Source organism: Saimiri boliviensis, chromosome 8 (assembly GCF_048565385.1).
Source record: "Saimiri boliviensis isolate mSaiBol1 chromosome 8, mSaiBol1.pri, whole genome shotgun sequence".
Classification (NCBI taxonomy): Eukaryota; Metazoa; Chordata; class Mammalia; order Primates; family Cebidae; genus Saimiri; species Saimiri boliviensis.
This window is the reverse complement of record NC_133456.1, coordinates 62,037,027-62,063,751: the sequence shown is the minus strand read 5'-3', so window position 1 is coordinate 62,063,751 and position 26,725 is coordinate 62,037,027.

Genomic DNA, 26,725 nt, shown 5'->3' with positions numbered 1-26,725 from the left:
ACCCATGTTCTTGGTGATGAGGGCATCCGACAAAAGTCAGGCCTTTGTTCTAGGTATGAACACGTACACCTGGCCCAGCTCCTGCATCACATCAACAAGGTGAATCAGCAGGTGAGCAACAGTGTATTTGTGATTCAAAATTCCTCTTACCCCCACTACCAGCACCCCGTACTCCAAGTCACTGAGAATCTCCCTCATGGGCAACCCTAACGGGAAACATACAAATAAGGGGATTCTATAGTTCAGCCTAGTTAAGCTGACACATTGCAAACCCATCACATCATAGCACTCACTCCAGTGGCTCTTAAAGGCCTCAGCTCCTCTTTGGCTGTTGGCAGGGGGCCCAGCCCCTCATCACATTGGCCTCTCATTAGGGCTACCCGAGTGTGCTCATGACACAACAGCTGGCTGCCCCCAGAGTGAATGGCCCAGAGAGAGAATGAGGAGAAGCCTGCAATGCCTTTGATAGCCTAGTCTTGGAAGTCGCCTATTGTCACTTCTGCCATATTCTATTCATTACAAATGGGTCACTGAGTTCAGAACACACGCAAGGGGAGGACAATTAGGCTCCACCTTTTGAAGAGAGGAGGGTCAAAGATTTATGGGTGTACTTAAAACCAGAGGACAGTATTTAAGCTATGGGGAAGGCAGCAATTTGAAGAGCCAGAGAAGAGTGTTTTGGGGCAGAGGTGACAGCAAGAGACCCTGAAGGGTTTGATGTGTGTAGGCCCCTCCTCTTAAGCTCTGTGTGGCTACAGCCTCATGAGCCAGCCCCCGGGGAAAGCCGCCTACCATGGGGCTGGGCCTCCTCTATTGGGATGAGCAATTTGTGCTTTATTCCAAGTGCAACAAGAAGCCATCGTGAGGTCACAAGAAGAGGGACACAGTCTGGTTTGCATTTTTGAGGTATTGCTGTGGCTGCTTCATGGGGAGTGGATTGGAGGGGAGGAGGAGAGAGTAGATGCAGGGAGCCCAGAAGGGGCATCAAAACAGCATGCCTGTTTTCATTCAAGCTGTATTGTTTATTTGATTAATTCCTGTAACCTTTCTGAACCTCTTTCGTCAACTGTAAAATGAGGTGACTACTCCTTGCACACCTGCCTGGGCCACTGCAGGACACACGAAGAGAATGCGTGTAGAGACACACTGCAAAATGCAAACTGTTCTGCAGTGCAGCCAGAGAGTTTTTGCCTGACTTACTCTGGGTTAATACCACTTCCAGAATTCGGTATTTTAACTCCAAAAGAGCACAGTCATCTGGAGAAGCCCATTTTAACTTCAGTGTATCTATCGGTACAATTGCTACTCAACACTTCAACAGAGTTGATGCCCTCCTAAGTATTTAAATGACAAAGAACCATCACAGGGTTGGGGGTAATGCTGTGAGATCACTGCCACATCCCTACAAGCATTCATGACAACTCACACCACCTGGCCACATGGCGTCGCCTGGCTTATGTTAGTGTCCCGGAGGCAGAGCCTAAAGTGGGGATTTTTGTGCTGGTGGTCTATGGAGGCGGCATTTCAAAGGTAACCTGCAGCAGAGTGAGGGAAGCAGGATCAGGCAGGAGAGCGAGTGGGCAGATGTGGTTTTGGGAGGGGACTGGCCTGAGCATGATCCTCTAGGGAGCTCTGGAGCATGAAGCATGATTTGTGGTGTAGAGGTTATCCTGCCCAGAGGCAAGAAGGTTTGGCTGGCATACAACATCCTCTTCCCATCACCGGAATGATCTCTTATAGTTTAACACATCATCGCAGAAACTAGTGGCTTAAAACAACAGTGATATGCTTGTACACAGATGCTCATAGCATTATTATTCACAATAACTGGAAGGTGAAAACAATGCAGGTATCCATTGCCAGGTGAAAGGATCATCAAAATGTGGTATATACATGCTATGGAATAGTCTTGAGCCTTAAAAAGGGAGGAAATTCTGACATGCTATAGCATGGATGGACTTGGAAGGCATTATGCTAAGTCAAGTAAGCCAGTCACAAGAAGGCAGATACGGTATGCGTCTGCTTATATGAGTTATGTAGAGCAATCACAATCGTGGAGATGAAAAGTAGAATGATGGTTGACTGGAGGGAGAAAATGGGGAGTTTTTTAAGGGCTATGAAATCTCAGTTTTACAAGATGAAAAAGTTGATTGGTTAGACAACAATGTGAATGTACTTAACACTACCCATCTACTTAACTGCACACTTAAAAATGGTTATGACAATAAATTTCCTGTTATGCAGGACTTTTGGTTTTGGTTTTGTTTTAGAGACAGGGTCTTGTTCTGTCACCCAGGCTTGAGTGTAGTGGCAGGATCATGGCTCACTATAGCCTTGAACTCCTGGGCTCAAGCAATTCTCCAGTCTCAGCCTAGTCAGTAGCTAGGACTATAGGCATGCACCACCATGCCTGGCTAATTTGATTTTTTCTTGTAGAGACGGGAATCTCCCTATGTTGCTCAGGTAGGTCTCAAACTCCTGGGCTCAAGGGATCTGCCTACTTTGGCCTCCCAAAGTGCTGGGATTACAGGTGTGAGCCACTGCACCCAGCCTTGCTATGTGTATTTTACCACAATTAAAGTAAAAACTAAAATTTAAAACAACAGTAATCATTTATTGTCTGTCACTGTGTCTGTGGGTCACAAATTCGGGAGTGGCTCAGCTGGGCTGGGCCCAACAGTTCTCAGTCAGGGTCTCTCACGAGGATGCAGGCAGATGGGAGTTAGGGCTTAGGCCGTCTTGAAAGCTTCTTCACACTCGTGTCTGGTAGCTGGGCTGAGAAGACTTGAACAGCTGGGGTTCCTTGGGGGTTTCTATCTCTGTCTCAGTGTGGTGGCTTCCCAGTCACTGAGCTTCTTACATCATGGCTCACACTCCAAGGCACATGTCCTGAGGGACAGACAGACAAAGAGGCAGGCGGAAGCCATATCGTTTCTTACAATCTAGTTTGGAAGGTACATTAGTCTCCTAGGACTACTGTAACAAAGGACCACAAACTGGGTGATTGAAACCAACAGAAATTTGGTCTCTCACAGTTCCGGAGGCTAGAAATCTGAAATCCAGGTGTTGGCAGAGCCACACTCCCTCTCAAACCTCCACTGGAGAATCGTTCCTTGCTTCCTCCAGCTTCCGGTGTTGCCAGCAATCCTTGGCACTCCAGCTTGTAGATGCGTCCCTGCAGTCTCTGCCTCCATCTTCACATGGCATTCCCGTGTACGTGCGTGCCTCTATGTATAAAACAACTGTTTTAACAACAGTTGTGAAGATGGAGTGAGTTAATGCTTGGGTGCATAATAAATGTGCATTAAACATTAGCAACAGGCCAGCAAGACACCTCATACCTGTAACTTTGGGAGACAAAGGCAGGTGGATCGCTTGAGCCCAAGAGTTCAAGACCATGGCTCAAGCCTGTAATCCCAGCACTTTGGGAGGCCAAGGCGGGTGGATCACGAGGTCAAGAGATCGAGACCATCCTCGTCAACATGGTGAAACCCCGTCTCTACTAAAAATACAAAACATTAGCTGGGCATGGTGGCGTGTGCCTGTAATCCCAGCTACTCAGGAGACTGAGGCAGGAGAATTGCCTGAACCCAGGAGGCGGAGGTTGCAGTGAGCCGAGATCACGCCATTGCACTCCAGCCTGGGTAACAAGAGCGAAACTCCGTCTCAAAAAAAAAAAAAAGAGTTCAAGACCAGCCTGGGTGACATGGCGAAACCCTGTCTCCCTCTTTCTCCGTACAAAGACAAATTTCCTCCTCCTTCTCCTTATAAAGACCCTAGTGGCTGCATTAAAGCCTATCCCAATCCAATATGACCTTGTTAAAACCTGATTACATCTGCAAAGACACTCTTTCCAAGTAAGATCACATGCATGGGCTATCGGAGGTTGAGACTTGAACATATCTTTTTGGAAGACACATTCAACCTACAACAGAAGGCATGCAGCCACTTCCACCTGATCCTCGTCCTTAGATTCATGGAGCCTTTAAGACTGGCCCACCTTCGAGGAGAGGGAATCTGCCTGTTGATGAGAAGAATGTCAAAAAATTTTCAGGAAGTGTGTAACCTCCCAGGCATCTCAGGAGCTGTGTCTCCTGCTAGCTGTGACCAGCCTTCAGAGAGGGTGCAGGTGTGAGCCGTTAAACCAGCACTGCCACAGCTGGGCACACTGGCCTGGTACCAGGCATTTGGGAGCAGTACCAGTGACACCTGCTGCAGGGACATGACCAACCTGTCCTTTGCAGACCAGCGGGTCAGCTCATCCCCTTCCATGGCATGGCATGCTACAGCAAATTATTCTTCAATCATAAAAACAGCACCACCTCTTTAAACATTAAAAAAATTTTTTAATAATCACATTGTTGGATACTGTTTAGACAGCTAAAAAAAAATAATAATACTTGCCCAATGAGAACATTTACAACAGGCCAGATACTGTTCCAACTATTAACAAATTTAATCCTGACAATTGTAGGAGGTTGGTTCCATTATCATCCCTGTTTTACAGATGAGGAAACTGAGGCCCAGAGGGGGTTACAGAACTTCTCCAAGTTCAGATGGCTGCTCAGAGGCAGAGCTGAAGTTTGAACTCAGCATCTGGATCCATTATGCTCTTAGTGTCACTACTATACTGCTGCTCTGAAATAGAATCCAGTAAGAAAAAAGCAAACCAAACTTGATCTTCTATTATGTAATCATTTTGATTTATAATTGAATTTAAACATAGCCCCAAGAAATTAAGAACCAACAGGTCTACAGCTGCTTTCCCAAGAGGACTGTTATACTGAGGTATAAGCTCTTCTTCCAGAAGCAAGAGCCTGGGATAAGCCAAACCCGAGGCTGTCTGGGCAAGATGGAGTTGTCCTGGAAGAGCACCTCTAATTGAGGCTCCAAACGCCAGCATTAGCAAACCCTTCAGGTGTAATTAATCTGCAACAGAGACGCTCTGCAGGGCAGTGCTAATTCTGCAAGCAGACCCTCTCTCCTGGTAGTTAGACGAGGTAAAGCAACTAATTTCCCCAGTGAGATATGTTTTCTGTTGGGCTTGTGCTTTCAATTATCCAGATGAAGAAAAATTCCATTTCGGAGGCTCTTTTCCAAATCCCATTTTCTTCCAAATCCCATTCCCAACTCTTAACACTTCCTCTTCCCTAACAGCTACCTAGGTCGAGAGATTCTGATCTTTCTGCTTAGTGGAGTGTGTGTGTGTGTGTGTGTGTGTGTGTGCGCGCGCGCTTGTGTGTGTCTGTGTCTTAGAGGCTGGGGGCAGCAGGCAGGGGTGGGGCAGCACCCTGAACAGTCATAAACTGCCAGATAAAATGCCCTTGATCTGATAGGTTTGTTTCAAACCATCAGACTGCATCACTCAACAATCCGGCAGCCTCCAGCTGATGGATTTGCAGAAGTGCTCAAGGATAATTGGCATTTTAATGGGAAAATGCCATGTTCCCAAGTGTCAGAATAGCAATAAGATACCCCAAGGGCCATTAACACAGTTCTTGGGTAATTAAAGTTGCTCACCCATCAGTCTTGGTCTCAGAATCTATCCCATGCTTGCAGCAGGGCTTCTGGGGGTGCCCAATTCTCATACACCACTAAATTGGAACTCTAATGATCAAATGGCTTTTCCCATTCAAACACACACAGGCAAAAGACACTGAAGAGCAGTTGCACCTCCATCTGTCACTGCCATTCTTCTGCCTTCTCTTGCACTAGGGCTGGGCTCAGGAGAGAACTGTGAGAACCATGGGTGATAGAAGGAATCATCCTTAACTGACTCTTCTGGCATCAGCTTACAGAGGCCGCATTTCAGAAGGGCATTTTGATCCAATGCATGCACTATTTATTTATAGTTCACAGATGCCAGCTGCAGGGTGCATGGTATTCCTTGGTTTGGTGATTAGGGCTGGGCTCTGCTTTAATCTCCCTTCACCCTCTTCACCGGACATTGGGTATCCACACAATTAGATGTGCTGGTCCTTGCTAATGCTTTGTTGTTGCTGTTGTTGTTGCTGCTGTCGTTTGAGTCACAATCTCACTCTATTGCCCAGGCTGTAGTGCAGTGGTGTAATCTTGGCTCACTACAGCCTCAACCTCCTGGGCTCAAGGGATCCTCCCACCTCAGCCTCCTGAGTAGCTGGGACTACAGGTGCATGCCACAATGCCCAGGTAATTTTTGTATTTTTTTTTTGTATAGACAAAGTTTCACCATGTTGCCAAGGCTGGTCTTGAACTTCTGGGCTCAAGTGATCTGCCCACTTTTGTCTCCTAGAGTGCTAGGATTACGGACATGAGCTATTGTGCCTGGCCTGTTGCTAATGTTTAATGCACATTTATTATGCAGCCAAGCATTAACTCACTCCATCTTCACAACTGCTGTTAAAACAGTTATTGTACAGATAAGGAAGCTGAGGTTGAAAGAGGGAAAGTGGCTTATATAAGGTCACCCAGAAACTGGAGCTCAAGCTCAAGCTGTTTATTTGCAGAGCTCAAGGTTTTTACTACTACCCTATTGTGATGGTTGATTTGGAGTATCAACTTGACTGGATTAAGGGATACCCAGATAGCTGGCAAAATTTATTCTCTACGCTTCAGTAGGCACTAAACCTATCTCTTTTCTGCTGAAAAGGAAACCCAGGTGGCTTTGCTTTTGATTAGAATGATTGGGCATCCCCAGATGTGTCTGTGAGGGTGTTTCCAGAGATTGGCATGTGAGTCGGTGGACTGAGTGGGGAATATCCATCCTGAAAGTGAGTGGACACCATCCAATCAGCTATGGGTCCGGATGGAACAAAAATGAGGATGAAGACAGAATCCTCGCCCTCTCTCTGCCAAGCCTTGAAGCCCTTCTTCTGCCCTTGAACATCAGCATTCCAGGTACTCTGGCCTTGGGACTCATGTCGGTGGCCTCAGACTGAGAGCAACACCATTGCCTCCCTGGTTCTGAGGTCTTCTGACTTGGGCTGAGCCAAGTTACCAGCTTCCCTGGGTCTCCAAGCTTGCAAACATGGGCCTCTCTGCTCTGTAATCAACTGAACCAGTTCCCCTAATACATCCTTTGCATGTGTCTCTCTCTGCATGTTCTATTGGTTCTGTCTCTCTGGAGAACGCTGGACAAAATGCCTATCCTTCTCTCATTCACTTTTCAAAATTTAGAGGCGACCTGTTTCTGTACCTGTTAAAAAAGTATATCCTCCTGTGAAAGAATCCTTAATTCTCATTTTGACCACTGCCATTTTGGGAGCATGAAATAATGCTAAGTCAAAGCATGTGAGCTGGACTGAGGGCTTGGAGATGAAGCTGGTGTAGAGCGGTGCTTTCCCCCGTCGGGGACTGCCTGCCCTTAGGAATAGGGACATGAGAGTCAGGGTTCTGACAGGAAACAGATGGCTCACTCAATCAGGGCAGCTTGTGGACTGTTTAACACAAGTACTCTACAGAGCTGAGAGCGGGGTTTAAGAAAGCCAGGGAGGGATGGGGAGAAATTCCAAGTCAGGCAAAAGCTAGAGCTACTAAGTCCTAAGATATAAGGAAAAGAAGATTGGGGGCTGACTGGTTTCAGGGACCTAGAGAAGACAGCTGCATGGGGGTGGCTGTGTGACAGGGGCTGTGGCTCCCCTGGAGGAACACAGCAAGTGAACTGGCAAAGAGGGGATCCAGCCTCGTTCTCCTCTTGCCTACTCTCCTGCCAGTGCCTGTTTTTAGCTACATCCAACCCAAATCCAAAAAGGGCAATGAAGCCACATTCACTGGGGGCAGCATTCATAGCAGCAGTGTTTCTGGGCATGCCATAGGTGGGCCAGAAAACAGCTGAGTCTAGAAAAAGAAATAGAAAATAACCAGCACAACGGAATGACAACATAGAATGTGTGCAACCAGATACTCGGTAGGACAAATTTGTTTCCTGAGATTTGGCTACTGGGGAGAAAATACTTATTCCCCTATTTGTTCTTCACTTGTTTTTAGATCAGAAGAATCTTGGCTTCTTTCTGCCCCTTCATTTATTTGTTTGAAGAGAAAGAATTAATTGAATAGTGACTTTGGGACAGAAGAGGCAAAGTAGCCCAGCCCCTTCTCATCTGTCCCCCTTGGGGACCAGCCTGACTACTGAAAGTATATGTTCCAGTCCACTGTCAGCACTGCACATATCTTGGCAAGAAACCCCTGCTTCTGAGAAGAAAGGCCCATGACCTTCCAATATTGCTTGAGACTGGCTAGATAATTACACCACATTTTGGGATGCAGTGTTCATGAGTCCTTTGGCCAGATCTAAATACATCTTTTCATCCAGTTTTACCAGAAATAACTGGTCTTCTGATTCCCATCAGCCTTTATCCTTTCCTTTGTCATTGCTCAGTGCCTGACCTAAAATGGTAAAGAAAAAGCTATACTTCTTTTTTTTCTTTCTTTTTTTTTTTTGAGACAGTGTCTCACTCTGTTGCCCAGGCTGGAGTGCAGTGGCACAACCTTGGCTCACTGCAGCCTCTGCCTCCCAAGTTCAAGCAATTCTCCTGCCTCAGCCTCCAGAGTAGCTGGGATTACAGACGTGTGCCGCCACACCCAGCAAAGTTTTGTATTTTTAGTAGAGACATGGTTTCACCATGTTGGCCAGGCTGGTCTCGAACTCCTGACCTCAAGTAATCCACCCACCTCAGCCTACCAAAGTGCTGAGATTACAGGTGTGAGCCACCATGCCCGGCCAAAGCTATATTTCTTTAATCTCAAAATTGGCAACTGAGATTCAAAGCTGAGGACAGAGTGTCAAGCCCCAAACAGACGAATCCCTGGGGTGTATGAAGAAGCAGATGAACTGACATCCCTCTGGGCAGCAGTGCCCAACTTCCAGCCCTCTCCCTGCCTCCCCACCCCCACTGGCCTAAACACGCAGATGGCTCGGGGAGGGAGGTGTTTGAAGTTCTCCCTTAAGTGCTGGGTGCCTACAGAATACAGTTGTTGCACCTCTTGTCTTCCCCCCAACCCTCCATAGGGGATGGAAGAGGTGGTGCTTCATTCCTGAAGCCAAGCAAACGCAATTTCAAAAGGATCACTGTGGTACTGGCCATGGGGACAAGAATGGGAGAGAGATGGGAAGAGAGAGGGGAGACCAACGTGCAAGAGTAGGTCTCATCAATACCAAGAATGTGACCCCATTAGGGCCATCTTGTCATTGACCCATCCAAGGGAGAGCTCCAGTACCAAGGATATAAGTTGAGGGGGGTGTTCTAGTTTATTGCTGTATAACAAGCCACCCCAAAGCTTAGCAGCTTAAAACACCAGCCATTTTAGTATATGTCATAATTTTGTGGATCAAGAATTCAGGAAGGGCTCTGCTGAGAATTCTTCGGCTCCACATGGAATCAGGAGAGGGCCTCTGGTGGTGTGCACGCGGTGGAAGGGCTGGTCTATTGCCTTGACTGGAAGGCTGGGTTCAGCAGGGACTATTGATTCACACTCCTACAATTGCCTTCCTATCATGGCAGTCAGATTTCTTACATGGTGGCTCAGTGGTCCAAGAAGCCCTGATGGCAGCTGCAAGGTTTCTTATGATCTAGCGTCAGAAGTTTGAGACTGTCCCTTCAGTTGCATTCTATCAACCAAGGAAGTACTAAGGTGAGCCCACTTTCAATGGGCGGGGAAAGAGACTCCTCCTCTCTATGGAAGGAGTAACAGATTCCACAGCTATCTCTCTCTATCTTGGAGGCATTTGGCATATGTCTAGCCAGAATGTATGTCTCAGGACAGGGAAAGCCTCCCTCCCAGGGCCTTTTATATAACTTAGTTATCTGCCCCATGAGAAGGCAGGTGTTGGCTGCCAGCCCAGCAGAAGCCATTGCCAGAGAGACCAGGAAAGTCTCAAAAATAAACAATAACACCTGTTAAGAGGGATTTGTCCCCATTTCCCCAGCCTGCTCCTCAACCCTTGAAGCACTAGAGGAGGAAGAGCTAAAAAGCAGACCACATCCCTTCCTCCTCAAGATGCCCTGGGTCAAAACAAAGTGTGCTTTGGGGTTTGGGAGATGAGAGTTAAATTGGGATATGAGATGGAATCTCCAAACTTTAAATTAGCCTGGACTGGACTTTTAAAACCCAAAAATGACTGGAAATATAGGGTATGTGCTGAACTCAGGTTAAGGGAGAGGAGACATAACACAGGTAAAGTCAGTAATTAGAGAAATAAAGCAGTTGTTTGTATCTTTACTGACTTAAGATTTTTCAATAACCTGGTAATGTTTTCATAATGATACGTGGGTGGTATGCAGTTAGTAAGAGATAGATCTGTAAGATTTGAAGACGCTCCTTCCTGAAGGAGGTACAGGACTTAAACCTCTTCTAAATGACCCATTGTAAAGCCCAGAACCTTTTCTCTGAGATGAAGCAGGGACACTGGTATTGGAGAGGAAAAACTTTTTCCCTAACCTCTTAGGTGATACAACTGGGGGCCTGTGAATTAAAATGACAAAAAGACAAATTGACAGGAGAAAAAGCACACAGTTTTTACTCACATTTATGTGCATGTGAGTTTACAGAAGAGAAATGAAACTCAACCAGTTAGACTTGAGGGCTTATATACCCTTTTAACAAAGACAAGAGGATATGATTTCCAGGGATCATAAATTATGGGGCAGTAACTAGAATACCTATGGGGGAACTAATGGAAGATAAGGATTATTTTAGTAAAGTCTGTTTACATAAAGTTATCTTTGTATGGACCCTTTATCTCTTCACTCTTCTTTTCCTGGTATGTGTGTTTGGGATCAGTCACAAAAAGGAATGCTCCCTTCTGGTGTGGGACTTTGGTGGCATTCCCTCCCTGTGTTTCAAGCACTGCTGAGAAGTTACATCTAAGATTAAACAGGAGCAAAGGATCCAGCTTTCAGATTTCATGAGACTCAGGAGGAGTATCAACATCACTCACTTAAGGAACAGAAATGGACACAGTGTGGTATTAAAAATGCTGGTGACTAGCTTCTTGGGAGGCTGAGGCAGGAGAATCACTTGAACCCAGGAGGCAAAGGTTGCAGTGAGCCAAGATCACAACACTGCACTCCAGCCTGGGCGACAGAGCTAGACTACATCTCAAAAAAAAAAAAAAAAAAAAAAAAAAAAAAAAAGCTGGTGGCTGCACCAGTCAAGGTCCTGCCAGGACATTGATGGTGCTCTCAGTGTGGGTAATTTGAGGCATGTTTAGTAAAGGCACTATCTACAAAGGAGTGGGCAGGGTATGGGACACCATAGTGGAGATGCAATAACCCAGAGCTCGTAATAGAGAGCTATTATCACCCTGATGCCTTGAAGGGACAGGAAAGGATAATTATAGGGACCTGGTGGTAGTGTGGGCTTCCCAGGAGGAGCTGTGACCTTTGAGGGATGCTGCCAGTCCCAGGCAATTCAGAGGGGGAGGATGAACTGGTAAAACCCAACCAGAAACCACAGGAAAAGTGCCTCCTGAGCCACAGAGCATGGTGGAGAATGGCAGAGAATAGAGTGAGACGGTGGAAAATACCCAGCGTGGTGACAGTAAAGTGGAACATCAGCAATCAATACCAAGCAAGCATGCACTGAACTCCAGACCTACCTGGTGCTGAGCATTTGACAGGCATTCACTGACTGAATCTTCACAAATTTATCAGCACAGTTTCTATTCATATTGCCCAGATCACAGTTTACCACATTGTCCAGCACTGCACAGCTAGGAAGTGGTACCACTGGGGTCTGTCCTTTTCATTGTCTTTAATGAGCTCTTTCAAAACTCTGTTGTAGGAAACCGATAATAATACCAATAAGTCCCCCTTGGAAGCGGACGGTATTGCATCTGTAGGGGGGGAAAAATTGTCTTCTCTCTACCTTTCATAGTTCATAGATGGGACAGACTCCTATAACAAAACACAGATTAACAAAAGAGAAACAAAGTTTATTAACATGTATGCTTCATGTATATATGGGAGATACCCACAGAATGAATAAATCTCAGAGGCAGCTTTGAAATTAGGTTTATGTGGCATCTATCACACACACACACACACACACACACACACAATAAATTTTTAGAAAGTGATAAGACAAAGGAAAAGGACTCTAAGTCTCTAGAGGTGGCCAACTTGTGGGAAGGCAAATGGCAGATAAAGGCTAGAGAATGTAGCTTGTCAGGTAGGTGCTTCTGCTGCCTTCTCCTGGCTGATAAGAGCCTAAGGTTCTTTCAGTGTCTTGTTCTGTCCTTCCTGGTAGAGAGGGGAGGAAGAAAATGTTACCTTTGTAAATTTATATCCTGCTATTAGGCAAGTATAAAGAGCTTTCTTGTACCTGCTTCTTCTCAATTACCTTTAGCTCAAAATGATAGTGGCGTCTTTCGGGGTGGCGTATCCTGATCTCCTACACACCTATTAGCAAATCGATTTGGGCATTTCTGACTATCTATGTAAGTGTCTGCCTTTTCATTCTCCTTTGTACTGGTTGATAAAACCTAACTGAATTTTTTTTTTCCATTAATTGAGTTAAATGAAATCTTTGACCTGTGTTCATTTTATGTGTGAGTCATACCTTTACCTATTAGAAAATCTTTCCTTTTACCATGCTCCCCCTGCATGCACCTTCACCCCCTCATCCCAGTCTTTCATTGACTGACTGACTTCTCCCTTTGGGAGTCCTGAACATTGTGGGAGAGACGACTTCTTCCATTTTCTCTTCCTGTTAGCAGCTGGTGTTTGATCTCCAAGGGTGCTGGGACCTTGCTAAGTCCCAAGGCCCAGGAATCCCTACTTCTCTGTGCACTAGCAGCAGAATAGCCCAGGGTCAAGGGCATGGGCTTTGGCGTCCAATTGTACCACTTCCTAGCTGTGCAATGTTGAGCAATTTACACTAGTAAGCTGTGATATAGGCAATATCAATAGAAACTGTACTAATAAATCTGTGCATACAGAGTAACTCTGAGAGTGATTCATTTCTATGGGTATCTCCCATATATATATATATATATATGAAGCATTCATGTTAATAAACCTCTCTTGCTCTTGTTAATCTGTCTTTTGTTATAGAAGTCTGTCCCAGCTAAGAACTATGAAGGGTAGAGAGAAAATTATCTTTTCCTTCCCTACAGACGCAATATTGTCTTCTTCTCAGGGGGACTCAGTGGCATTGCCACTGGACCAAGCTTCTTTGTATTATTATCAGTTTCCCACAAAAGAGGTTGAATGCGCTCATTTAAAAACATGAAAAGGACAGACCCTGGTAGAATCAGATAACCCATGCAGAGGGTGCACCTAGTATTCCACTGAAAGGCTATCCAATGATTTCTTGTGCCCATAGCAAAAGCTTTTCCAGTTATTCTTGACAATCATGATTGCAATTGTCCATAGTTTACAGGCTGTAATTCACATAGTTGTCACCCACGTGATTGTCCAAGTTTGCAGTGCCTAACAGTGGAAGGAAGAAGCCTGCAGCAGGAATTATTTTCACTATTCCTTAAACCTCACCCCAGACTTCCCCTCTTCTTCTCCCCTCCTTCCCCTGGTTTTAGACCTCCTTTATTTCTAGAGAAAAATCTCCCCCTATTTTTCTTTCCCTCTGAGATACTTCTCTTATCTTTTGACAGTAAACCTTGATGGCTAATTCATTAGCAACTGAAAAACTGCTTTCTCTTTCCTTCAGGGCAGCATGACCTTAAACCCTCAAACTTTGTGAGGAGAGAAAAATTCTTTGCCCTCCATCCTTCACGGAAGCACAGCAAAGGGAAAAACAAACAAACAACAAACACAGAGGCATCCTGTACACAGTCCCTGTAACCCTGCCAGAACCGGTCCATGGTTGGTGGTCTCTAATCAGGAAGAGAAGCTGGTCAGTGGTTTAAATGCAAGGTAGAGTAAGTCTTTTGAAAGGGCTGGTTTCTGGTTAATTCTTTTTTTTTTTTTTTAATTGCCTCTCACTTTAATATGGAATCTAAAAGCAAAAAAGGTCAAATGTACAGACATAGGGAATAAAGCAGTGGAAACGGGGAGATATAAGTCAAAAGATACAAAGTAGCAGATATGCAGGATAAACAAGTCTAGAGGCCTCATGACCAGTTTGAAGACTGTAGTTAATAAAATTGTATTGAATTAGTAGTTTTTGCTAAATAAGTAGATTTTAGCTGTTCTTAACACAGAAAGTGTAACTGTGTGAAATGACTGACATGTTAATTTGCTTCACTATAGTAACCATTTTACTATCTACCTGTATGTTGTAGATCTCAAGTATAAATGATTAAATTTATTTTTAAAATGGCTGAGGGGGTTTATCACCACTGAACCTGCTTTGAAAGAAATGCTAAAAGGAGTTCTTTTGAGTGGAAATAAAAGGCTGCTAAAGTAACAACATGAAAACACGTGAAAGTATAAATCTTATTAGTAAAAGTAAACACACAGTCAAGTTCAGAATACTGTATGACTATCGTGGCAGTCTATAAATCACTTTTTTCCTTCTACTTTAAGCTCTGGGATACATGTACAGAACCTGCAGGTTTGTTACATAGATACACATGTGCCATGGTGGTTTGCTGTACCTATCAACCTGTCATCTAGGCTTTAAGCCACACGTGCATTAGGTGTTGGTCCTCATGCTCTCCCTGTCCTTGCCCCCCATCCCTCTGTGGATAACTCTTAGGAAAGCAAGCCTAATGGCGGTTAGCAGGGGTGGGGACGGGGTTATAAGGCATGTTCAACCTCCTATCATGCTGGGAACTCAGTTTTCAAGGTTTCTTGGAGGTCCTTTTGGCCATTCAGTCAGTTGAAGGGGCTTAGAATTTAATTTTATTTCTCAGATGTCAACTCTTTGCAGGCAGGGATTTTTGTTTCTTTTGTTCAATATCTCAACCCCACCACCTAGAACAATGCTTGACATAGAGATGTTCAATAAAGATTTGCTGAGCACATGAATGGAAATGGTCTGGACACTGACATCTGACATCCTTCCACACTTGACTCGCCGTCCTGTACACGAGGCTTCACATTGCCTGTGACTCAACCTATGAGCTGCCCCTCTTCAGCTTTCTTCTTTCCTCTACTGTTTCACTTAGCCTCTGACTGTGAAAGCTGCCTGTGATCAGGGAGCAGGAAATGGAAGCTGAAGGTTGCAGAACTCCTGATACACATATCAAAATATTTGGGGCCCAGATTCAGAGCTAAATCTCAGCCCTCTCAAATTATTTCAGACAGGCAAGATCCAGGTTCCATGAGACCCACAGCCTGTAAATTGGTGAGGAGAAGGAGGGTCCTTTAAGGAAAAACAAAAGGATATTAGGTATCACAGTCTGGGTAGAGTGAGAAAGAAATCACATCATGTCTCTTACTGGAGTCTTCGAGTTGCGGATCCCTTTCTTCTGCAATTTCCTTAGGCAGTTTCTCAGGGATGCTGACGTAGTTGGGCTTGCTGGCCGCACCATGGCCTCCTGGTTCAGTGGATGGAAGCAAGGACAGCACCTGGAAATCTGTTAGGAATACAGGATCTCGAGCTCTGCTGCCATGATCTGGACCTGTGTCCCTCTCCAGATCTCAAGCTGACATGTAATTCCCAGTGTTGGAGGTTGGGGCCTGGTAAAAGGTTGATACGGTTTGGCTGTGTCCCCACCTAAATCTCATCTTGAACTGTAGATTCCATAATTCTTACTATTGTGGGAGGGACCCACTGGGAGATAATTGTATCATGGAGGCGGTTTCCCCCATACTGTTCTCATGGTAGTGGGAATAAGTCTTACCAGATCTGATGGTTTTATAAGGGGAAATTCCTTTTGCTTGGCATTCATTCTCTCTTGCCTGCCACCATGTAAGACGTACCTTTCACCTTCTGCCATGATTGTAAAGCCTCCCCAGCTATGTAGACATGTGAGCCCATTAAACCTCCTTTTCTTTGTAAAATACCCAGTCTCGGGTATGTCTTTATCAGCAACATGAGGATGGATTAATACAGAGGTGTTTGGAATGTGGGGGCAGATCCCTCATGTATGGCTTAGCACCATCCCCTTGGTGATGATGATGAGTTTTTCCTCTGTGTTCACACAGATCTGCGTGTTTAAAAGCATGTAGCACCAGCCCTCCTCCCTCTCTTGCTCTCATTCTCACCATGTGATGTGCCTGCTCCAGCTTTGCCTTCCACCATGAGTAAATGCCTGCACCATGCTTCCTGTACAGCCTGCAGAGCCACGAGTCAATTAAACCTCTTCTCTTTACAAATTACCCACTATCAGGTATTTCTTTACTGCAATGCAAGAGCAGCCCAACACAGTCACCTTAGACCCACTGAATCGAAGTCTGCCTTTTCTTTCTTTTTCTTTTCTTTCCTTCTTTTTCTTTCTTTTTTTCTTTTTTTTTTTTTTTTTCGAGACAGGGTCTTGCTCTGTCACCCAGGCTGGAGTGCTGTGGCAGGATCTCGGCTCACTGCAACCTCCACCTCCCAGGTTAAAGTGATCCTCCTGCCTCAGCCTTCTGAGTAGCTGGGATTACAGGCGCAGGTCACTATGTCCAGCTAATTTTTGTATTTTATTAGAGGTGGGGTCTCACCGTGTTGGCCAGGCTGCAAGTCTGCCTTTTCATAAGGCCCTGGGGGATTGATTGCTATACACATTCAAGGTGTGTTGACATAGACTTTGTAGAGTCCTATCAACTCCCAGTGCCTCACCTTGGCTCCTGCCAGGAGCCCTGATGTTGATTTTTTTTTCCTGTGATACATGCACACCGTAGTCAGGTCTGTCATTGGCTAATGCTACAGTGTGTCCATCTGAGGGACTAAAACACTGGCGTCCTCACTGAGGCGTTGCTACTGTCCACTTATCCTTTATCACGTGACCATGGTGCCCCTAGCACAGTCAAAAGAAGGAGTTGCCGTACTGAAATAGAGGATGAGTTGGTCTTTTAGGACTTGGGACTCTCCTTGAGGTGGTGGGGGATACAGCAGAGGCCATCTGTCCCCTCCTATTTTCTCAGGCCTTAGTATTATAGCCTTGGCCAGCACTTGTCCACTGCTGAGGACATTCTTGAGCTGCTAGAATCCCTCCCTCTGCTAACAAAGGGTGTTTTAATACCAGAGAACGAAAGCCCCAGGTTCTTCTCCCCATCCCATCCCACCCTGCAGCCCTCAGCCAATGGCTGATGAGCACCGCCGCACAGATGCGTGTTCCACACTGGCTCCCAGGACACTTCAGCAGGATCGTGCCCCTGTTGCCCACAGTGGTTACTTACTGGAGGGCACATCTCATACTGGCATCCTTCCCTTCCCTGCCTCACTTCCCCCAATCCCTCATGAGTATTTCCTGGGATTCCTTTCCAGATAAACTACTTGGACTACAATCATCATCCCAGGGTCTGCTAGAAGGGAAACCCCCACCTAGGATTTAGGGTTGAGGTGGGAGAGTTGCAGTGAAAAATCCCCAGGCTGCTTTTTAATTTTTCTTCCTCCATGAATCATGACAGCATCTGCAAAACAAGACCACTTTCTGGGGAACCATTCAGCTCAGCACAGGCTAGCAACTGTGAAGAGGACTGGAATGCGGACCTCCTGCTCACTGAGCAGGCAGGGCTTGAGACTGCTGTTGTGTTAACTCAGGGTTTCTCAACCTGGGCATCAGGACCGGTTTTAAATCTTTGCTCCCAGGGTTGGGGGTGCTGCTCTGTGCACTGCTGGATGTTTAGTAGCATCTCTGGCTCTTGCTCACTAGATGCAACTCACACACACACACACACACACACACACACACACACACACTGTTGTGATAACCAAATATGTTTCCAGACATTGCCACATGTCCCCTGGGGGCACAAACCACCCCCAGTTGAGAACCACTGGGTTAACTGAACTCTTTCTTCTGAGCTACCGCAAACGAAACCCAGGCTGTTTCTCACCTGCTGTAAAACTTGCGGCCCATTGCCTTACCTCTGCCACGCCTGCCCTCTGCTCTGCCTGGCTTTAAGTCCTCATTATAAAACCCATTTGTCGCTGCTCCCTTTTTGAGGATTAATTTCCAGATTGCCTGCTGATGGTTAACTGGGATTGCATTTAAAAAAAAAAAAAAAAATAGCCCAACACATCAGCTCCCTGCTGGTCTCAGAATTCCAGAGTGCCCTCAAGTGGCCAGAAACCGCCATCCCCTTTGGCTCCCCTCCAAATTCCAGGCTGTTCTGGAAAGAGCTGTTGGGGGCAGGGACCTTCCCCTTGCTTGGTACTTCTGGAAAATCTGTTTTCTCACAAAGTGAGGAAAATTCAGCAGTGTCTACTTCAGGCTGCTTCTTGGAACACGTTTTTGAGCGCATCAATGGGCTGTGTGTGCATATGTATGAATGTGTGTGATTTTCAAAGTGTGGTCAGTCATGAGGAACGCAAAGGAAGTCAGTGCTCAGAGAAGGGGCTGCAGGCCACACCGCTGAGCTGGCCACGCATACATGATCCCTGTGTGCTGGCGGAGGGCAGTCAGGCCCTGTCAGCTGTCACAACAGGTGGGCTGCAGGGAGACCTCTGGGAAAGAGACCTCAGTCTTGATCTAAATGGCCTCAGTTACCTGCAACCAGGTCACACAGACTCTGTGTTCTCTCTTGATTCACCAGTTTCAGCACATGGCAGCCACTAGAGAGAAACCAGGTCTAATTCTAAAGTTTTCCAGGCCTGCTTCAGTTCCCGAGAATGTCTCTCCTAGAGGGATGCTTCTGGGGATGGGGAGATGACGGAAGTGCCTAATCGCAAAGCCCTACAATATAATTTGTAGGAAGTAGGCAAAGTGCATGCAAAATGAACATTAAAAGCTAAGGAGCTGGCCGGGCGCGGTGGCTCAAGCCTGTAATCCCAGCACTTTGGGAGGCCGAGGCAGGTGGATCACGAGGTCGAGAGATCGAGACCAACCTGGTCAACATGGTGAAACCCCGTCTCTATTAAAAATACAAAAAATTAGCTGGGCATGGTGGTGCGTGCCTATAATCCCAGCTACTCAGGAGGCTGAGGCAGGAGAATTGCCTGAACCCAGGAGGCGGAGGTTGCGGTGAGCCGAGATCGCGCCATTGCACTCCAGCCTGGGTAACAAGAGCGAAACTCCATCTCAAAAAAAAAAAAAAAAAAAAAAAAGCTAAGGAGCTATTCAGGCTGGAAAGACGAGAGGCTTTGGGCACAGAGTGGTCTTCCAGCCCACTTGTTACTCACCCTCTTCAGGACTAGGCAGGGACCACTCTGCTCTCTGCAGGCATATTTCAAAACCATTATAGCACAGAGAACTCAAAACAGGTTTTTCAGGTGCATGAAGCTGCCTCAATGCTAACTCTATGTGGTCATTCAGTATTTTCCATGATCACACTTCACTGTAATAGCATAGGGTCAGCTTCCTGGACAGACCAGAGGCTCTGGGGAAACACCAAGGCCCCTGTCTCATTACAGGACAAGGGCACAGCACAGGGTCTGGCCTCTGGAGACACACTGTCTTTATTTGTCAAAGGACCACTTAAGTCAGAGATCGGTAGGATTTTGAAAGACCAAAAAGAAAAGAGATGGAATTCCCTTAAGGAAATGATATGCCCTAAGACAGAAATGTGCTGAGTGTGTTTGGGGAATAGTGAGAAGGCCCATTTTGAACTAGAGAAGATGACTTATATAATGAAACGGCAAGGAGTCATGCTGGAAGGTTGCTGAGGGTATTGAGGGGCAAGAGAACAACTGATCTTAATTTCCTAAGTCCATAAAATATTCACTAGCAATTGTTCATGTCTCACCTTCTTTTTCTTAATGAATATCTTATAATGTCCCTTTACCACCCTGAAATGAAATTCATCTTTTCAATATAACCCACCCACTTACAGAATTTTTAGAAATAAATATAATGGTCTAACTCAAGTCTAAAGGAGAAATAAAAGAAATGTCACTTATAATATCACATGCATAGGTCTGGATTTATTAGGTGATGTAATGAAGTAGTCAGATGTTTGCAACTCATAATAGAAAAATTTGAATATAAGAAATGTAAGACAATATTCAGCTGAATATTCACACATGAGGAATCACTGTGGTGGTGAGAGCTGCAGCTTTAGACTGTTAACAGGTGTATTGCTTCAGTGACTCTAATACCTTAAGGAGACTTGCTATTGGCAATGTTATTTTTGAAGCGGAAAACAACTTTTGGCAAAGGTTCAAACATAACTAAGTACAACTATCCATTGATTTACACAGTAGTTGTGTTTCTAGAATCTATAATACATATTAAGACCCCATGCCCCCCAAAAAAAATTGTTGTGCTAGTATATAGCTAGAGAATTCAGACAGGGCACAGAATGCAGGACTTGTCTCTGTGATGTCCAGGGCCGTAGCTGAAGTCTAGAATCATACAATGGCTTGACCGCGGCTGCAAGAACTACTTTCTAGGTGGCTCACCCAGACAACTGGCAAGTTGGTGCTGGCTGTTGGTAGGATGTCTATCTCCCTGTGCAAATTTCCCCACAGGGCTGCTTGAGTGTCCTCACACCAGAGTGAGCAGACCCAGAGAGAGGGGCAAACTGAAGCTCTTCTTTTAACAACCCAGCCTCAAAAGTCACATAGCATCACTTCTACCACATTCTTTTCCTTAGAAGAGAGTCGTTAAGTTTGGTCTGCATTCAAGGTGAGGAGAATTAGGCTCCATGCTTTGAAGGAAGAGGTATCAACAAACTTGCAGACATATGCTAAAACCGCTATAGCTCAGAAAGCTCACAACAGGGTTCTCAGCTATGTTCAGTCTACTCAAAATTACAAGGGATGCGCTCGGCATGGTAACTCACACCTGTAATCCCAGCACTTTGGGAGGCCAAGGCAGGTGGATCATATGAGGTCAGGAGTTCAAGATCAGCCTGGCCAAAATGGCAAAACCCCATTTCTACTGAAAATACAAATCTATCTAGGCATAGTAGTATGCATCTGTAATCCCAGCTACTTGGGAGGCTGAGGCAGGAGAATCGCTTGAACCCAGGAGGCAGAGATTGCAGTGAGCTGAGATCATGCCGCTGCTCTCCAGCCTGCATGACAGAGTGAGATTCTGTCTCAAAACACAAAACAAAAACAAATTACACGGGATATAGGATCAAAATCCATAATGTGGGACAATCCCACGTATTACAGAATATCTGATGCTCTGTAACCCCATCCCTACTCCACCAAATGCCAGAGTGAAATCCAAAAACACTCCCTACACTTTTATAATTCTCTCTCCTGGGGAACCACTGTAATGGATCATAAGAACAACTGAAAATTTGGGACAAGGAAGCAACAAATCAGAGCCAGGCGTTATGATTACTCCAGCAGCAGCACTCAGGAATGTCTTCCGATTACTTGTAAGATCCATGCAGCACCCTCTGCCATCTCCCCCAGCCTCCACTGGCACCAGTGCCCTCTAGGCTCCTCATACATGCTAAGCTCCCTGTGGCTCAGGGCCTTTGCACCTACTGTAGGTCTCTAGAACATTCTCCTCTTTCTTCCTTATGCCCACACCTTTTCACTCTCAGCATTTCTTTAGATAAATTATCCTTCTTCTTTCCGAAGATACCAGATTCCTCTGGAAAGCACAGCTTTCCCAATTCAAGTATGAATTGCAGTTTTTAATTATAGACTTGTGTGATTATTTGTTTAATTAGTTTCCCCATACAAAGGTAAGCTCAGTGAAGGCAGAGGAAAGAAGGAAGGGAGGGAGGGAGGATATGAGACTCTTGCATTAGCTACAGAGCTGAGCAGCCTCAGATAACATGGAGAAGTTTACTATTCGTTTTGGGCCCCCTTAATGAACAGCCCCACATATCACTGGGTGGAAGGAAAGAGCAGGAAGGGTCCGTCCCTATTGAAATATTGGTGAAGATATATATCTAACTGTGCCAGCACACACATAAAGAGGCATATTAGCTCCCAAGTTTGCAATGAAAAACCACAGCTGCTAATGGTGGTGTTGCTAGGTTGTTCTGTCGAGCATGATTTTCTGTTTCAATTACTGTGGTGGTAGTGATTTAGCAGCCAGACCATCTGAGAGATGCTCCTAGGAGGTTTGGTTACAAGTCCGATCAGAAAGAGATGGCCTGAGTTGGTCTCTCTCTCTCTCTCTCTCTCTCTCTCTCTCTCTCTCTCTCTCTCTGTCTCTGCCCCCATTACCTTTTGCTGTTCATCCAAATAGACTCTCCAGTTTAGGCTGTGACCAGATCATCACTGTGGATGAGCTGTGCTTATTGGGGGGTTCTTGGTGGGGGTTAGTGAATACTGGGCCATTGCTATTACCCTGAAACAGGGCTATATAAGAAATCTTGTAATGACCACTAACATACAGAGGGCATTTTTTTGTGTGCCAGGCATCCTCATACATAAACTTCCTGCTGGGTCTGCTCAGACACAATTTTGTTTCAGCCTCATAACAGCCTAGTGGCTTCCATTGCCACCGTCACCCCATTTTACACCTGAGTTCACTGAGGCCAGAGAATTTTTCAAACAGCTTCTTCAGGTTAAAGAACTGGGACACAGTGAAACAGGAACTTGACCAAGATCCATGTGACCATCCAGCCTGAGCTCTTAACATCACCCTGTGCTGCTAATTCCTGCCCTTCTGCCAGCCAGGACTGACACTTCATCCCACTATCCCTATCATCATTCACTGGCTCTGCCTGTAGCACCCCTGAAGGCTTTGGGTGACTTCCAAGATGTGAGGAAAAATGCAGGTGCAGTCTCCATTTCACTGCCTTACCCTTGAGACTCCCATGAAAGACTACCTCTGGCATTCTGCAGGTGTGGGCTGGAGAATTTCTGTGACCTCCCAGAGGATAGAACTTGCATGTGGATCTACCCATAATGAGCTCTCCTATCTTTAGAGCCCTCCATAGGGGGGACTTTTGTGTCAATTATTTAATTAGATATTTAGTGTTCTAAGTCTAGTCCCCAGTTTCACAGGCCTGCATGGCCCCTGTGGTAGCAGCAAGGGTGGCCATTACTGAGGCTCACTGATCCCTGAACCAGACGCGGCCTTGGTAATGCCCTTGAAATCTACAGTCCAACTATGGCTCCTGACTTCTGCTCCTCTAGCTCATCCACTTATCGTGTGCACTCCCAATTTTTGCATTCAATTATTTTCTATTTGAAATGCCTGGAATGGTTTGGTTTCCTAAATCCTGACTGATATGCTCTACTTCTAGTCCCTAAGATCCTGGGTCTTCTTCCTCTGTGATTTTCCCAACAGTATACACCAAAGCATCTTTTTTTTTTTTTTTTCCAGTTTAAGTTACGTTTCTTTCTTCTTTCTTTTGCAACTAAAGATTCATGATCAGTCACATGTATTATCTCATTTAAGCCTCCCAACAAGCTTTTAGAGTAGATATTATTAGCCCCATTTTGTAAATAAGAAAACTGAGGCTCAGAGAGGTTAAGTGGAGGGTTCTGCCAGCTCTGTGGTATCTTCTATGAATAAGAAGAAAATATCTGTTCCTGGAGAGTGAATTTCAAAATGGCACCCACTATGAGTGGGAGAATTACAAAAGGCATCCCTTCCTCTGGGTTGATATGGTCCCAGAGCCAGAGAGCACAGCATGATGAGCAGAGCTGCGGATGGATTTCTAGCCCACACATCCTATAGAACAAGCACAAAGGACAGGACACAACGGGCCATGTGCCTGCATGGTAGCCTTAGTTAACTGTCTCACCCAAGCTCACACAGTTCCAAGTGGAAGAGATACACTCTAGTCCCAGTTCTTTATTCCCGCTCTGTCTCATTTCAAACAACTGTACTGTACTGCTGGATAACACTCCAACTTACTTGTTACTTAGCATTTGGATGTTTTCATGTTGTTGCTTAATGTTTCGTATCTATCTGTGTATATTTATGGATATTTCTTAGTGCCTGGTGCTGCGCCTACACTTTGTAGCTGCTCAGTAAGTACTTACAGAATGAATAAATCAATGTGCTGTTTCCTCAAATAGATGGTAAACATATAACAATCAGGGACAATGGTTTCCATCCCTTTGACACCTTGATCCCTGATACTGTGTATTTGGTATATCAGCAAAGATATCTTTTTAATAATGAGGCTGATTGTATACTACAAGTGCTGGCAGAATTTGTACTGTTGCATCATGGAGTTCCTTTGAGAAAGCTCCATGGAGGATCCTGACTGAGCCTTGAGGAGTAATCTTTCCAGAGATAAATGAGAAAGGGTATCCTAAGCTGAAGGAATGGCCAACAGAAATGCAAGAAAGAGGAAGGGCATGGTGGGTTTAGAAGTGACAGTCAGGAGGTCGGCTCAAGTAGGAGAGCTAATGTGCATCAGGCAAGTGGTTGGAAATAAAACTGGCTGAAATTAATCCCAATCCCACATCCAGCTCCACCATATGCAATTAAACTAGACCTCTGTTTACAGAAAGAAATTTGAAGCAAAGGCCACAAAACCAATCCATCACAGTTACCCAGGGACTCCAACCACAACCGATGACATGAACAACCGTCAGTGTTCTTCAACTCTAAGAACTTGGGAAGACCAATAGCCATGAAAGACATCCTGTAATTAAAACTGCCAACCACTATCCATCTAATATTTCAGGCTATGTGGGAGTGGATGAAGCTGGGGTGGAGGAGGTAACAGGGAGACAGAGCATGGCATGTTTTACAAACTCTAACCAGCCCTTTAGACGTATATATATCTCTGATACCATCACAAGCTTGTACTCTGTCATCCCAATTTTTCATGACACAAATATGAGTGGTAAAATTAGATGAACTGGTCAGGATCCTGACTGCCAAAATAAAAAGCATTTGGGCACCAGATTAAGTCCTAAAGAAAGCAAATTGTGCATGAAACCAAGGAACCCAATGTCCTGGTGAGTAACTTCTGTGGTTTGTATGCCCAAAAATGTATGCCTAAATCTCGTCCATTTTAGTCCTCAGTTAGCCTGTTTGTGAAGTAAGAAGAAACTAACCCTTACTCTAAATCAGATAAGCATGGCTGGGTGCAGTGGCTCACACCTGTTAACCCAGCATTTTGGGAGGCCATGGCAGGAGGATAGCTTGAGCCCAGGAGTTCACGACCAGCCTGAGCAACATGGCAAGAAGACCCCATCTCTAGGAAAAGAAAAAAAAAAATAAGTAGCTAGGCATGGTGGCATACACCTGTAGTCCCAGGAACTTGGGAGACTGAGGCAAGAAGATCATTTGAGCCCATGAGGTCGAGATTGCACCACTGCACTCCAGCCTGGGTGACAGAGTGAGACCCTGTCTCCAAAAAAATTAAAAAGTAATAAATGAGATTAGCAGTGCAAGGCTCTTGAGATAGTTCCTGTCATACAAGTGACAGTTCTGGAGTGGCCAGAAGTAGCTGTTCTTTCCCCTCCTTCTCTTCACTAGCATGGTAATCTGGCCGTCTCTGGCTAGGAACCTGTATATGCCAGCCAAGAGCAGGGGATAGCTACAGGTTAGGAGAGATCTCTAGAAATAGGAGTCCAGCATCATGCACTCCTGCTTCTAGAATGTGCTCCATGGTGCATCTGCCCATCCTCCCCGATTTTCTCAGGTCCATTCCTCATCCTTCGCCTGTTCTGCTCGGCAGCTCAGGGAGGCAAACACTTGGAGACTGTTTCCCAGGCTCCCATTCTAGCTGGTTTCCACTGAAGCTTGGTCATTTAGAGGCGCTGGTGAGGTACTAAAGAGTGAAACGGGCAAACCAGGGCACTGTACTCTTCTGCTCAGGGGACATCTTTGAGGTCAGCTGTGTCCTCCTTTCCCACATGGCTCCAGCTTCCACCAATAGGCCCACCAAAGTTCCAGCTTCTGCTAGGTGATGTCCCCAGCCTAGGAATGCTGGAGGCTCCCTGTACTTTCTCACCAAGTGCTGGTGCCTTCTCAGTCTCTTCCATCCCCTGGGGACCAAGGTCTTGTACTAAACTGCCTCTGTTTTAAACACCTAGAGTGAGATTTGTTCCCCTGGTAGAACCCTGACTGATACAGCCTGACTGGGAAGGCTGTAGTGCAATATCTCTATTAGGATTTTCTGGTGGCTAGTATAACCAATGTGAATTTGCTCCACCAGTCTCAGGTTAAGAAATGTCCTATTTTTGTATTTTCCTCCAATCAACTTAAAACATCCAGCCAGCCATGCAGGCTCCAGCCCCCACGTGCATGGCTGGCTGGATATCTGCTGTCAGGTATCACCAGGCCTCACCCTTTGTTGTCTGTATAAGAATTTCAGGCTCATCCAGTCTTTAGGGAGCAGGCAAGGAGCTGGTCCTTGATGCACAGGATATCCTGTTATCATCATTCCTTCTGTTTTATTACTATGCTGTCAATTTCAGGTTCTCCATCACTTATCAGGGACTTCTTTTCTGGGTGGACCACAGAAATGTCCTTCCCAGTGGTCTGCTCTTCCCATAACAGCCTTGGCCACAGGGGACCCTTGTTGAGGCTCTCAGGGCCACAGTGTTTAGTGTCCAGCCTCCCCAGCATGTCCTCAGAGGAGCAGCTCCTTCTCGGGTACTGCATGGGACCACCACAGCTGTAGTGGAAGCTACTGCCCCTCACCCCATCAGTATGCCAAAGCTAAGCCATGCCGAATCCTTCCACCAGACACACGTCTGGCTCCACACCCCCTACCATGGGCCTAGCAGAGCCCTCCACTGAGGGCTGCAGACTGGACAGTGCCCATAGATGTATTCACTTTGCCTCTCAGAGTGTATTTAACATTTAAAAAATTATTTGCAACATCCTAAAATCAGTACATTTTACACAATAGTCCAAACGTCCTTG